The sequence below is a fragment of the Cebus imitator genome, unplaced genomic scaffold, assembly GCF_001604975.1.
Source record: "Cebus imitator isolate Cc_AM_T3 unplaced genomic scaffold, Cebus_imitator-1.0 Scaffold313, whole genome shotgun sequence".
Taxonomy (NCBI): domain Eukaryota; kingdom Metazoa; phylum Chordata; class Mammalia; order Primates; family Cebidae; genus Cebus; species Cebus imitator.
This window is the reverse complement of record NW_016107628.1, coordinates 360,322-373,814: the sequence shown is the minus strand read 5'-3', so window position 1 is coordinate 373,814 and position 13,493 is coordinate 360,322. Positions and strand designations below refer to the sequence as shown.

The 13,493-nt window shown below is 42.7% G+C and overlaps 1 non-coding gene across 1 annotated transcript; it reads right to left on the bottom strand.

Annotated features, from left to right (window-relative positions):
* Window positions 1-10,188: 10,188 nt before the first annotated feature.
* Window positions 10,189-10,330, bottom strand: LOC119467641. Its single transcript, XR_005196189.1, has one exon. It is a non-coding gene; the product is annotated as a U4 spliceosomal RNA (small nuclear RNA).
* Window positions 10,331-13,493: the final 3,163 nt, after the last annotated feature.

The window sequence follows — 13,493 nt, the reverse complement described above, 5'->3', positions numbered from 1 at the left end:
TGCTCCTGTATACAATCTCAGAGTTAAGGAATCCACTTCCCAGGGAACCACACCTAAAATGTAAAGGTACTGCAGGTATGAAGGCATGGAGCCCTGAGAGGCCCTGGTGAGCAAGGGCACACTATAAGCAGTGTGGTATTGTTGGGACATAAAGTGCAAGGGGCTGGTGGGACAGGGGAGTGACAGAGAATGGTCTGGATCTGGAGAGGCAAGCAGGGGCCAGGTCAGGAGAAGCCATGTCAGTTATGCTAGGGAGAGTGTGCTTTGCCACACAGCGATGGGAAACCAATGAACGTTCTCTAGTGGGGTAAACACTGTCATCAGATGCACCTTTTAGAAATATCACTTTTAGAACATTTTTTCTTTCTAAAGACAGAGTCTCACCCTGTCACCCAGGCTAGAGTGCAGTGACGCGATCTCAGCTCATTGCAACCTCCGCCTCTGGGTTCAAGTGATTCTCCTGCCTCAGACTCCAGAGTAACTGAGATTGTAGATGTGCACCACCACGCCCAGTTAATTTTTGTTTTTTGTTTTTGTTTTTTTGGGGACGGAGTCTCGCTCTGTCACCAGACTGGAGTGCAGTGGTGAGATCTCGGCTCACTGCAATTTCTGCCTGCAGACACTGTTCTGGATTCTGAAATACAGGCTCAGGCAATTGATTTCCCTGCCTCAGACTCCTGAGAAGTTGGGACTACAGGCACGCACCACCATGCCTGGCTAATTTTTTGTATTTTAGTAGAGACAGGATTTCACCATGTTGGCCAGGATGGTCTTGATCTCCTGACCTCGTGATCCACCTGCCTCAGCCTCCTAAAGTGCTGGGATTACAGGCATGAACCACTGCGTCTGGCTACTTTTAGGACATTTCTGAAGATAGCTGAGTAAACGTAAGCTCTGTGCAGGGAACAGTTTTAAAAGGCTATTGCCAAATCAGCTGCATGAAGATGAGGCTCTGTATTTAGGTAGTGGCAATGGGAATGGAGAAGGGAGGACAGATTTAGGAAAGCTGTTTAAATGGTAGATTCAACAGGACATCGTGATTTATTAAATGTAGCAGGCTGCAGGAGAACTCCCAGGTTTCTGGCCTGGGAGCCTGGGCGCACCGTGGTGCCACTTTCCAAAGTAGAGCATGTCAGTGGAGAATTGTGGTGGAGATGGTGGCAGTAAGGGAGGCACAATAAGGACAAACCGAATGAGAGCCACCTCAGAGCCTTCCCATGGCGCTCCCAGAAGGAAGCTGGCTTTCTGGGTTTGTAAAGTCATACCTCTTTACTAGGACGTCTCCCAGAATCTCCAGCTCCACCTATCACAGACCGGCCACCTTATCTTCTCCCATCCCCAGCCCTCCTCCTCTCCTGGTATCCCCATGGCAAAACATGGCACCATCAGCATTCAGCTGCCCTGACTGCGGCTACACATGGTTCCCTCTAGTCTCGCCTCGAATCCATCATCAATGGCTATTCCTTTTACCTCCTAAACATGACTTCTGCTTTTCTATCAGTTCTACCAATGCTTTCCTTCACCTGGACTACTGCAGTGGCCTAGCTGGTCTCCCTGCCTTTCAGCTTCCTCCCCTTAGCTCCACCCTCCAGGTTGCCCTCAGACTTAGCCACCCAAAATGCAAACTGAACCAGGACACTTTTTTTTTTTTTTTTTGAGATGGAGTCTTACTCTGTTGCCCAGACTGGAGTGCAGGGGCATGATCTCAGCTCACTGCAACCTCCGCCTCCTGGGTTCAAGCCATTCTCCTGCCTCAGCCTCCTGACTAGCTGGGATTACAGGTGCCTGCCACCATGCCTGGCTAATTTTTGCATTTTTAATAGAGACGGGGTTTCACCATCTTGGCCAGGCTGGTCTCAAACTCCTGACCTTGTGATCCACCCGTGCCGGCCTCCCAAAGTGCTGGGATTATAGTCGTGAGCCACTGCGCCTGGCCACCAGGACACTTCTATACTATCCTTTTAATGATCCCTCATTATTTCCAGGATACAACTCAAGTTCTTCAACATGGTATGAAAGTCCCTTGACAGTGCAGCACCTGCCAGTCTGCCCGGTCCCATCGGTCACTCTGTCCTTTGTATTTTTTGCTCTAACAATTTGAAGGCACTCAAAGCTCTCTGGCACAGTCCTTATTATTCCCTACTGCTGTGACCTTTGCTCTTCCTTCTCCTGTACTTCACCTAAGGATGAATATACTTCCTATTCATCCTTAACGACAATGCAGATGTCCTCACCTTCAGAAAAGTGCCCCAACTTGGTATGTCTGTCCTATAGCCCCAGCCTGGCTCCTTGGGTGCTATCTGGTCTTTCTATTCATATCTCTATTACGGCACTCACCACATTGAATTTTACTGAAATCATCTATCTGCTAGTACACGAGTTTCAGTGTGAGCTGGAGTGAGTCACTTCAAATCTCTGAACACGTTTTCTTTGTTTTTTGTTTTGAGACAGAGTCTCCTTCTATCACCCAGGCTGAAGCGCAGTGGCCCAATCTCAGCTCACTGCAACCTCCGCCTCCCAGGTTTAAGTGATTCTCCTGCCTCAGCCTCCCAAGTAGGTGGGATTACAGGCGCGCGCCATGACGCCTGGCTAATTTTTGTATTTTTAGTAGAGGTGGGGTTTTGCCATGTTGGCCAGGCTGGTCTCAAATGCCTGACCTCAAGTGATCCACCCACCTTGGCCTCCCAAAGTGCTGGGATTACAGGCGTGAGTCACTGCGCTCGGCTCCTCTCAACATGTTTTCTTGTTAGAGGTATCATTAAAGCTCTTAGCCAAGTGTGAGTGCATAACAAAGCTCAGTAAGCAGTGGCTACAGTAAGCAATGCTTTAGCTCCCACTGTAAGTTGCTGAGTTATCTCAACATCTGCTTGTTACCATTCACCTTGAGAATACGGGTCTATTCCACTCCATGTGACATTTCAGATGAAGTTCCTATACGTTATTTCTCTCCAGAAGCTGTCCCTTATCTTTTCACTTCACTGGAAGCCATAGGACTACTCATTTTTAAAACGTGTTTTAAAAATTACCAAGGTAGTATATGCCTGTTGTAACAAATTCAAGTGTCACAGTATGTAGTGTTCAAAAATGGTATGACCGCTACGTGGCAATCATACAGCCTTCTCCCAAAGTCACCCCTATTCACTCCATTAACTAGTCTTTTTCTTTCCAGACTTTTCAACTTACAAATATATATAAACATATAGGTGCATGAATTTAAAATTACATTGTACGTTTACTGTTAGGTTTCTTTTCGGCTTAATATGTGCTGCTACTTACTTTTCCTTTAATGATACATTATAAACATCTTTCTATATCTGCACCTATAGACTAGTTCACTTTTTTTGTTGTTTTGTTTTGAGACAGTCTCCCTCTGTCACCCTGGCTGGAATGCAGTGCCCAAATCTCAGCTTACTGTGATCTTTGCCTCCTGGGTTCAAGCAATTCTCGTGCCTCAGCCTCCTGAGTAGCTGGGATTACAGGTAGGAACCATCATGCCTGGACTGGATGTGTGCCTAGACGCCCGCCCTCTGTCACCCAGGCTGGAGTGCAGTGGCATGATCTCGGCTCACTGCAACCTCTGCCTCCTGGACTCAAGCGATTCTCCTGCCTCAGCTTCCTGAGTAGCTGGGATTACAGGCACTCGCCACCACACCTGGCTAATTTTTGTATTTTTAGTAAGAGATGGGGTTTCACCATCTTGGTCAGGCTGGTCTCGAACTCCTGACCTCGTGATACACCCGCCTCAGCTTCCCAAAGTGCTGGGATTATAGGCGTGAGCCGCCACCACGCACGGTCCTAACTTTGCTTTTTAAACTTCTGCATAGGATAAATGTATATAATTCATTGAGCTTTCCTCCTGCTGATGGCTTCGATCTTTCATTATTAACAATGCTGCAGTGCACATCATCCGTGCTTATATTTGTGCATTTATGTGAGCTTTTTTTTTTTTGAGACAAAGTTTCAGTCTGTCACCCAGGCTGGAGTGCAGTGCTGTGATCTCGGCTCACTGAAACCTCCACCTCCCAGGTTCAAGTGATTCTCCTGCCTCAGTCTTCCAAGCAGCTGGGATTACAGGAGCATACCACAATGCCCAGCCAATTTTTGTATTTTTAGCAGAGGTGTGGTTTGACCATGTTGGCTAGGCTGGTCTCCAATTCCTGACCTTAGCTTCCCAAAGTGCTGGGATTACAGGTGTGAGCCACCGCCCCGGGCCTATATGCGCATTATTTGAAGGTAGATTCCTAGAAATAAAACTGCTGGATTAAAGAGAATGTACAGTTTACATTTTGATAGATACTTCCAATTGCCCTTCAGTAGGGCTTTATCAATCCACACTATTTCCAATCACATGTAAGAGTCTACATTTCTCCCTACCTGTTATTTATTGATTGATTTACTTTTGAGATGGAGTCTCGCTCTGTTGCCCAGTGCAATGGTGCAATCTCGGCTCATGGCAATCCTCCACCTCCTGGGTTCAAGTCATTTTCCTGCCTCAGCCACCTGAGTAGCTGGGATTACAGGCACGCGCCACCACGTCCAGCTAATTTTTGTATTTTTAGTAGAGATGGAATTTCACCATGTTGGTCAGGCTGGTCTCGAAGTCCTGACCTTGTGATCTGTCCACCTTGGCCTTCCAAAATGCTGGGATTACAGGCGTGAGCCACCGCACCCAGCCTCTCCCTACCCTTTATAACAATGAATATCATCTTTTTTTTTTTTTTTTTTTTTGCTAGTTTGATGGGCAAAAAAAATACCAAATTTTTCTTTAATTAGAATTTTCCTATTATTTTAGGTTGACGATAATTTCATGTACTTATTAGATATTTGTATTTCTTCTGTGAATTTTCTGTTTATATCCTGGGCCTATTTAAAATTTGTTTTAATCCTTCTAAAAATTTAAGCAATATATATTTTTTAAAAACTTCAATTTATTTTAGGTAAAATAAAAATGTTTTTTTCCCCATTTGTTTTCAGAGGTGGGATCTCACTCTGTGGTCCAGGCTGGGGTACAGTGGTGCTCTCCTAGCTCACTGCAGCCTCAAACTCCTGGGCTCAAGTGATCTTCCTGCTACAGCCTCCTGAGTAGAGATGAGAGCCACTACGCCCCTCTGTGTGTGTGTGTGTGTGTGTGTGTGTGTGTGTGTGTGTATGTGTGTGTGTGTGTATGTAGATGAGGTCTCCTTTGTTGCCCAGGTTGGTCTTGAACTTCTGGTCTCAAGCAATCCTTCCACCTCAGCCTTTCAAAGGGATGGGATGGATGGCAGGCATGAGCCACTGCATCTGGCCAAAAATGCCTTTACTCTTTACAAGACTGAACTACTATAATAAATTACATTCTTCAGTTTTATTATTTATTTATTTATTTATTGTTTAGATGGAGTCTCACTCTGTCACCCAGGCTGGAGTGCAGTGGTGCCATCTCAGCTCACTGCAAGCTGTCCCTTCCAGGTTCAAGCGATTCTTCTGCCTCAGCCTCCCTAGTAGCTGAGATTATAGGTGTGTGCCACCATGCCTGGGTAATTTTTGTATTTATTTTATTTTATTTTATTTTATTTTATTTATTTATTTTTTTGAGACGGAGTTTCGCTCTTGTTACCCAGGCTGGAGTGCAATGGCGCGATCTCGGCTCACTGCAACCTCTGCCTGCTGGGTTCAGGCAATTCTCCTGCCTCAGCCTCCTGAGTAGCTGGGACTACGGGCACGCGCCACCATGCCCAGCTAATTTTTTGTAGTTTTAGTAGAGACGGGGTTTCACCATGTTGACCAGGATGGTCTCGATCTCTTGACCTCGTGATCCACCCGTCTCGGCCTCCCAAAGTGCTGGGATTACAGGCGTGAGCCACCGCGCCTGGCATTTTTGTATTTTTAATGGAGACATGGTTTTACCATGTTGGCCAGGCTGGTCTCGAACTCCTGACCTCAAGTGATCCACCCACCTCAGCCTCCCAAAGTGCTGGGATTACAGGTGTGAGCCACATGCACAGCCACCTAATTCTCCTTATCACCCCCCATTAGGCGTCTACTCATTTATTTAGTGCGTGTCTTTGAATCTACCTTTCATTCCTTTTTTTCTTTCTTCATGTATCCATGATCAATACATTAGAATATTTTGCATATTTTACATTTCAGAACAGTATTGTAGTGTACATCTCACTCTGCTTCTTTCACTTTTTCTCGCCAAACATTGTGTTAGTAAATTCTATTCTGCTTTTATATATGAGTTGGAATTTAAAACAACGTATGGTGACTTAGTTCATTCTTTTTATCTACATTTATTGTATATACATTTCACAATGTTTTTATCATAGAAGATATTTTTCCTAATTTTTTGCTGTAATGAATAGCCTGGAATATGTCATTTTACGTATCCTTTGCAGAATTATTTTTGTAATATATTTCGAGGTATTGAAACTAGATCATAGGTTATACACGTATTCAATTTCACTAGACACTTCTAAATCGCCCTACAAAATGTACTCACACCAGCAGCTCATGATGCTCTTCATTTCCTGCCACTTGACTAGCACTTGATTTTTTTTGAGATGGAGTTTTCGCTCTTGTCACCCAGGCTGGAGTGCAATGGCACTGTCTCAGCTCACTGCAACCCCTGCCTCCCAGGTTCAATCCATTCTCCTGCCTTTGCCTCCTGAGTAGCTGGGATTACAGGTACCCACCACCACACCCAGCTAATTTTTGTACTTTTAGTAGAGACAGGGTTTCATCATGTTGGTCAGGCTGATTTCGAACTCCTGATCTCAGGTGATCCACACGTCTTGGCCTCCCAAAGTGCTGGGATTACAGGCATGAGCCGCCGCACCTGGCTACTAACACTTGATATTATCCAAATTGTAAATCTTGCTGCTTGAGTCAAGTGACGTAAGGTGATAGCTATTATTTTTCCATTTTCTGTTTGATTATTTGGAATTTTAATTGATTCTAGGATCTCTAGAATTACAAAACTGCAGGATCCATAGGTTTATAGATATGCAGAAAATGTTCTTGCCACGCAGAAAATTTTTGTTTAGTCTAATATATAATCTTGTCTTCCATGACTTCGTATTTTGGGCCTTGGCTTTCCCTGCTCCAAAATTTTTGTTTGTTCTCTTTTCATGTTTATATTATTGTTCTTTTTTCATATTGATATTAATTTTTTGTAGGTAGTATTTTACCTTTAACACTTTAATGTATCTGCATGTTATTAGATTAAGAATGAGGTGGGAATTCAACTTTACCTTTTCCAAATAACTATCCAATTGTCCCAATACTATTTATTGAACAATCCATCTTTTCTTTACTAAAATAATAGTTTTATATCTCCCTTTGCAATACTTTTATGCATTATTTTTTTCTTTCTTTGGTTTTCAGAGTTACTTATGTAATCTGAATACAAGTTTTTAGAAAATCAAATATGTGATTTGCAAATGTTTTCCTCTAATTCATAACTTATCTTTTCACCTCTTAAAAGTGTCTTTTGAAAGAGGAAGTTCTTGATTTTTGGTGAAGTCCCATTTATCATTTTACTTCTTTTATGGATCATGTTCTTGGTGTTAGAAATCTTTGTCTCACCCAAGGTCACAAGGATTTTCTGCCTGTTTTTTTTTTGTCAGAAGTTTTATAGTTCTAGGTTTTATATTTCGTTTTATGATCAATTTTGAGTTAAGTTTTGTGTATAATGCGCAGTATGGATTGAAGTTCTTTTTTTAAAATTTGCATGTAGGTATTCAACTGTTCTTTATTGAAAAGGCTATCCTTTCTCTACTGCATTGCTCTTGTACCTTTGTGAAAAATCAATTGACCATATGTATGTGAGTCTATTGATGAATTTGTCAGTCTGTTCAATGGATTTATTTCTCTGTCTTGATGCCTATACTATATGGCCTTGATTACTGTAGCTTTATAATAAATCTTGAACTTCTATGAGCTTTTTGAATGTATTCTTTTTTTCAAAGTTATTTTGGCTATTCTAGGTCTTTGGCATTTCCATATGATGTTTAGACTCAAACTGTCAATTTTTTTTCCAAGGTGGAGTCTCTCACTGTCACCAGGCTGGAGTGCAATGGCGTAATCTCGGCTCACTGCAACCTCTGCCTCCCGGGTTCAAGCAATTCTCCCTCAGCCACCTGAGTAGCTGGGATTACAGGTGCCCGCCACCATGCCCAGCTAATTTTTTGTATTTTTAGAAGAGATGGGGTTTCACCATCTTGGCCAGGCTGGTCTTCAACTCCTGACCTCATGATCCACCCACCTCAGTCTCCCAAAGTGCTGGGATTATAGGCGTGAGCCACCGCACTGAGCCACATTGTCAATTTTTATAGAAAAGATGGCTGTGATTTTGTTTGGGTTGCATTGAGTCTACAGATTAACTTTGGAAGTAAAATCTTAATATGAAATCTTCTAACCCATAAACAATGTATAGTATGTTGTCTCATTTATTTAGACCATCATTAATTTCTTTAAGCAATATTTTATCTTTTTCAGTGTATAGGATGTGCATATCTTTGGTCAGATTTATCCCTCAGTATTTTACAATTTTTGGTGTCACTGTAAATGGTGTTTTAAATTTAATCTTTTGGCTGTTCATTGCTAGTGTTATGCGTTGAATTGACCCTTCCTTCCAAGAGATATATTGAAGCCCTTACCCCTGGTACCTGTGAATGTGACTCTGTTTGGAAACAGAGGTCTTTGCAGATGCAATTGATGAAGATGAGGTAATGGAGTAAGATGGGCTCTTAATCCAATATAGTTGGTGCCCTTTAAGAAGAGGGAAATTTGGACATAGACACATAGGGAGGAAAGATGGTACAGAGTCCCAGAGAGAGAATCCAGCCAAATGACAATAGAGGCAGAGAACGGTGTGATGAATTTACAAACCAAGGAATGCCATGGATTGTCAGAAAACACCAGGAGCTGGAAGAAGCAAGAAAGGACTCTCCCCTAGATCATTCAGAGAAACCATGGCCCTGCCAACACCTTGATGTCAGATTTCTAGTCCCCATCACCTTGGTAATGAGTGTTTATCATTTTCAAGCTCTGGTATCATTTCAAGTCCTCTTCTCTAGTTACTGTGAAATATACATAATATTGTTGCTAAGTTTAGTCACCCTAGTCTGCTATCAAACATTAGAACTTATTTCTTCTCGCTAACTGTATGTTTGTACCCATAAGCAATCTATCTTTATCCTTTCCTTCCCCTCCACACTTTCTAGGCTTTGGTATTTTATTTGGAGATTTTCTGGATCTCTTTGTATTATTGATATTTAATTTAATACCATTATAGCCAGGGAATATATTTTATATAATCTGATTCCTTTTAAATTGATCACTACGTATTTTATGGCTGAAGATATGGTCTATCTTGGTAAATTATCCATGAGCGATGTTCTTGAAAAAAATTCTGCTGTTGGAGGGAATGTTCTATAGTCAATTGAGTCAAATTACTTGATACCTAGCTGGTCAAATCTTTTATATCTTTACTGATTTTCTATTTGTTCTGTCTATTATTAAGGATGGGTATTGATATTACTGATTATCATTGTTGGTTTGCCAATTTCTCCTTCTAGTTCTGTTGGTTTTTGTTTCCTGGTATACACACACACACACACACACTCTTATACACACACACACACACACAGAGAGAGAGAAAAAGAGAGAGAGAGAGAGAAAGACAGAGACAGAGACAGAGATAAAGAGAGAGTCTTACTCTGTTACCCAGGCCAGAGTGCAGTGGCACAATCATGGTTTACTGCAGCCTCTACCTCCCCAGGCTCAGGTGATCCATCTCAGTCTCCCAGGTAGCTGGGACTACAGGAGTGAGCCACCATGCCCAGCTAATGTTTTGTATTTGTATTTTTATTTATTATCATTATTTTTTCTTTTGAGACTGAGTCTCACTCTGTCACCTGGGCTGGAGTACAGTGGCATGATAGCTCACCGAAACCTCCGCTTCCCAGGTTCAAGTGATTTTTATGTCTCACCCTCTACCTCCCGAGTAGCTGAGACTACAGGTGTGTGCCACCACAACCGGCTAATTTTTGTATTTTCAGTATAGACGGGGTTCCACCATGTGGCCCAGGCTGGTCTCAAACTCCTAGGCTCAGGTGATCCACCCACCTTGGCCTCCCAAAAGTGCTGGGATTATAGGTGTGAGCTATTGTGACTGACCCAGAGTTTTTTGTTTTTTTAATTCAGCCTCCGTAGAGACTGTCAAAAATTGTTAATGCTGACTATGTTGCAAGTCATCGTGGTAGGGTACTGGAAAAAGTTTTCAATTAGCAATAGTTGTGCCTCAGATAAACCTCATTGGCTGTGATACTTGCCACTGTGCAAAGCTGTATGTACTTAGAATCTCTGTTATTGGGTACATAAACATTTAGAATTATTATGTCTTCTTGATGAATTGACCTCTTTATCATTATGAAATGATTCTTTTTATCTCTGGCAATATTCTTTGCTTTGAAATCTACGTTATTAGTGTAGCCATTCCAACTTTATTTTGATTAGTATTAGCATGGTACATTTTTCCATCCCTTTACCTTTAACCTATTTGTGTCTATATTTAAAAGGTTTTCTTTTAGGCAGTATACAGTTAGATATTACTTTTATAATTGAATCTGACAAGTTATGCTATTTAATTGGAGTATGTATGTATGTATGTATGTATTTTGAGACCGAGTCACCCAGGCTGGAGTGCAGTGGTGCAATCTTGGCTTACTGCAACCTCTGCCTCCCAGGTTCAAGTCAGTCTCCTGCCTCAGTGTCCTGAGTAGCGGGGATTACAGGTACACCCCACCACACCTGATTAATTTTTGTATTTTTAGTAGAGACAGGGTTTCACCACGTTGGCCAGGCTGGTCTTGAGCTCCTGATCTCAACTGATCTGCCCTCCTTGGCTTCCCAAAGTGCTGGGATTACAGGCATGAACCACTGTGCCTGGCTTTTAATTGGAGTATTTAGACCACTTATATTTAATGGAATTATTGATATAGCCTGGTTTCAATTTTTGTCTTGTTATTTGTTATCTATTTGTACCATCTATCTTTATTTCTTCTTGCCTCTTTTTCTCAGGAGCATAAATAACTGAAATTCAACATAGTGAATATGGCCAGGCATGGTGGTTCATACCTGTAATACTAACACTTTGGGAGGCTAAAGCAGATGAATCAGTTGAGGTCAGGAGTTGGAGATCAGCCTGGGCAACACGGCGAAAACCTATCTCTCCAAAAAATACAAAAGTTAGCTGGGCATGGTGGCAGGTGTCAACTACTCGGGAGGCTGAGGTGGGAGGACCACCTGAGCCTGCGGAGGTTGAGGCTGCAGTGAGCTGAGATCATTCCACTGCACTCCAGCCTGGGCAACAGAGCAAGACCCTGTCTCAAAAAAAAAAAAAAAAAAAAAAAAAAAGACAAAAGACAAAATAGTGAATACGGTGGGAGGGATTTGGAGACATATTTGGGATTTTATAGAAAAGAGATTAAGTCAAACTGATGATGTCAGGAATGACTTAAGAAAATATTTGAATTGAACCTTGAAATATTTTAGATATGAGTGATGGGGCAAGGAAGGTGCTCCATATAGAGGGAATAGGATGAACAACGGGATTTGGGGCAGCAAAGCATGTGTTTGGGCTACGGGATAATTAATTGATTGTCCAGATGGCCTGAGAAAGAGTGGCAGGAGAGATGTGGGAAGCACTTATGTTATTAACAGCTTCCTATGGATGTCCCTACCCTGATAGCCCACAGATATCTGAGATAGCTCTCAAACCCAAAATATTATCTACCCTTTAAACCTGCTGTCTCAGTAGCCCCTAATTTTATGTGTGGCATCATCATCTTCCTTCATATCAATACCAGAAGACTCTGAGTCATTTTAAATGCCTCTTTGTTCCTCAACCCCATTCATCCCACCTGCAGGTCATCTTTCATATTTGAGCTTTCTTTTTTTATTTTTCAAGATAGAGTTTTGCTCTTGTTGCCCAGGCTGGAGTGCAATGGCGCAATCTTGGCTCACTGCAACCTCCGCCTCCCAGGTTCAAGCGATTCTCCTGCCTCAGCCTCCCAAGTAGCTGGGATTATGGGCATGCACCACCACGTCTGGCTAATTTTGTATTTTTAGTAGAGACAGGGTTTTACTATGTTGGCCAGGCTGGCTGGTCTCGAACTTCTGACCTTGGGTGATCCAACTGCCTCGGCCTCCCAAAGTGCTGGGATTACAGGCATCAGCCACCGTGCCTGGCAACGAGCTTTCTTTTCTATCCTTATCTATCCCCATAGTCTTGGAGCCAGGCTCAACTCCCCTCCCCTCCTCTGCCCTCTAAACTATTTTGTTACCCTTCTTACTGATTTTGCTACTTCTAGATTCTTTTCTTTTTAAACCATGCCACACATAGCCCTCTGTATGCCCTGAGAATGGATGTGAAGCTCTGTGTGTATACATATGTACATTCTCCTGGGGAGAGCTTGTCGCTTTCATCGAAGTCTCAAAAGTCCACAAAAGGCTAGGAGTCACTACCCTGTAACTTTATTTCAGATGAAACCATGCTCAGTTAATGTGGTGCAGTTGACAGACTACTGAACAGTAAGTTGGGAGACCTGGGTTATAGTTCTGGTGCTGCCACTAATTAGCCGTCTGATTTGGGGCAACGAGGCACCTACTTTGCACCTGTTTCCTCATCTGTAAAATTCAGAAAGTCTCTTCCAACCTCAAAATGCTGTTATTGAGAAATCACCATACAATTGTTATTAAGAAATTACCACATAAAGTCACAGATGCTAAAACAAAGGTATGCAGAGCTTTGAGAGCACAAAGGAGGTTCTCTGGGTGTGGCGTCATCCAGCTTTGCTTGGGAAAGTTGGTAAGGAGTTGCAGAGGAGGCCACACTTGAGTCTTGAAGGATGAACAGAACTTTCCAGGCAGGAAGAAGGAGGAAGTTATTTTAGGAAAAGGAAACTGTGAGAAGGAGAGAAGTAATAGAGCCACAAGCTGGCAGAACAATGAGTAGATGGGTATAGTTTCGATGTATGTGTGTTGAAAGTGTGGGCTTTAAATGCACAGGGAGCACTAGGAGAGAAGCCTGGAGAAGGGGAGCAAGCTGGAGTCTGAAGGTTCTTACATACGGTGCCAAAAAGTTTTGACTTCATCTTGCAGACAGTGGGAAGCCATGGATTGTTTTAGGTAAGAGAGTGACAGGCTGATTTCCCTTTCATAAAGATCATATTGGCGGCTGGGAGTGGTGGCTCATACCTGTAATCCCAGCACCTTGGGAGGCTGAGGCAGGTGGATCACCTGAGATCAGGAGTTTGAGACCAACCTGACCAATATGGTGAAACTCTGTCTTTACTAACAACATGAAAATTGCCGGTCGCGGTGGCTCAAGCCTGTAATCCCAGCAATTTCGGAGGCCAAGGCGGGTGGATCACGAGGTCAAGAGATCGAGACCATCCTGGTCAACATGGTGAAACCCCATCTCTACTAAAAATACAAAAAATTAGCTG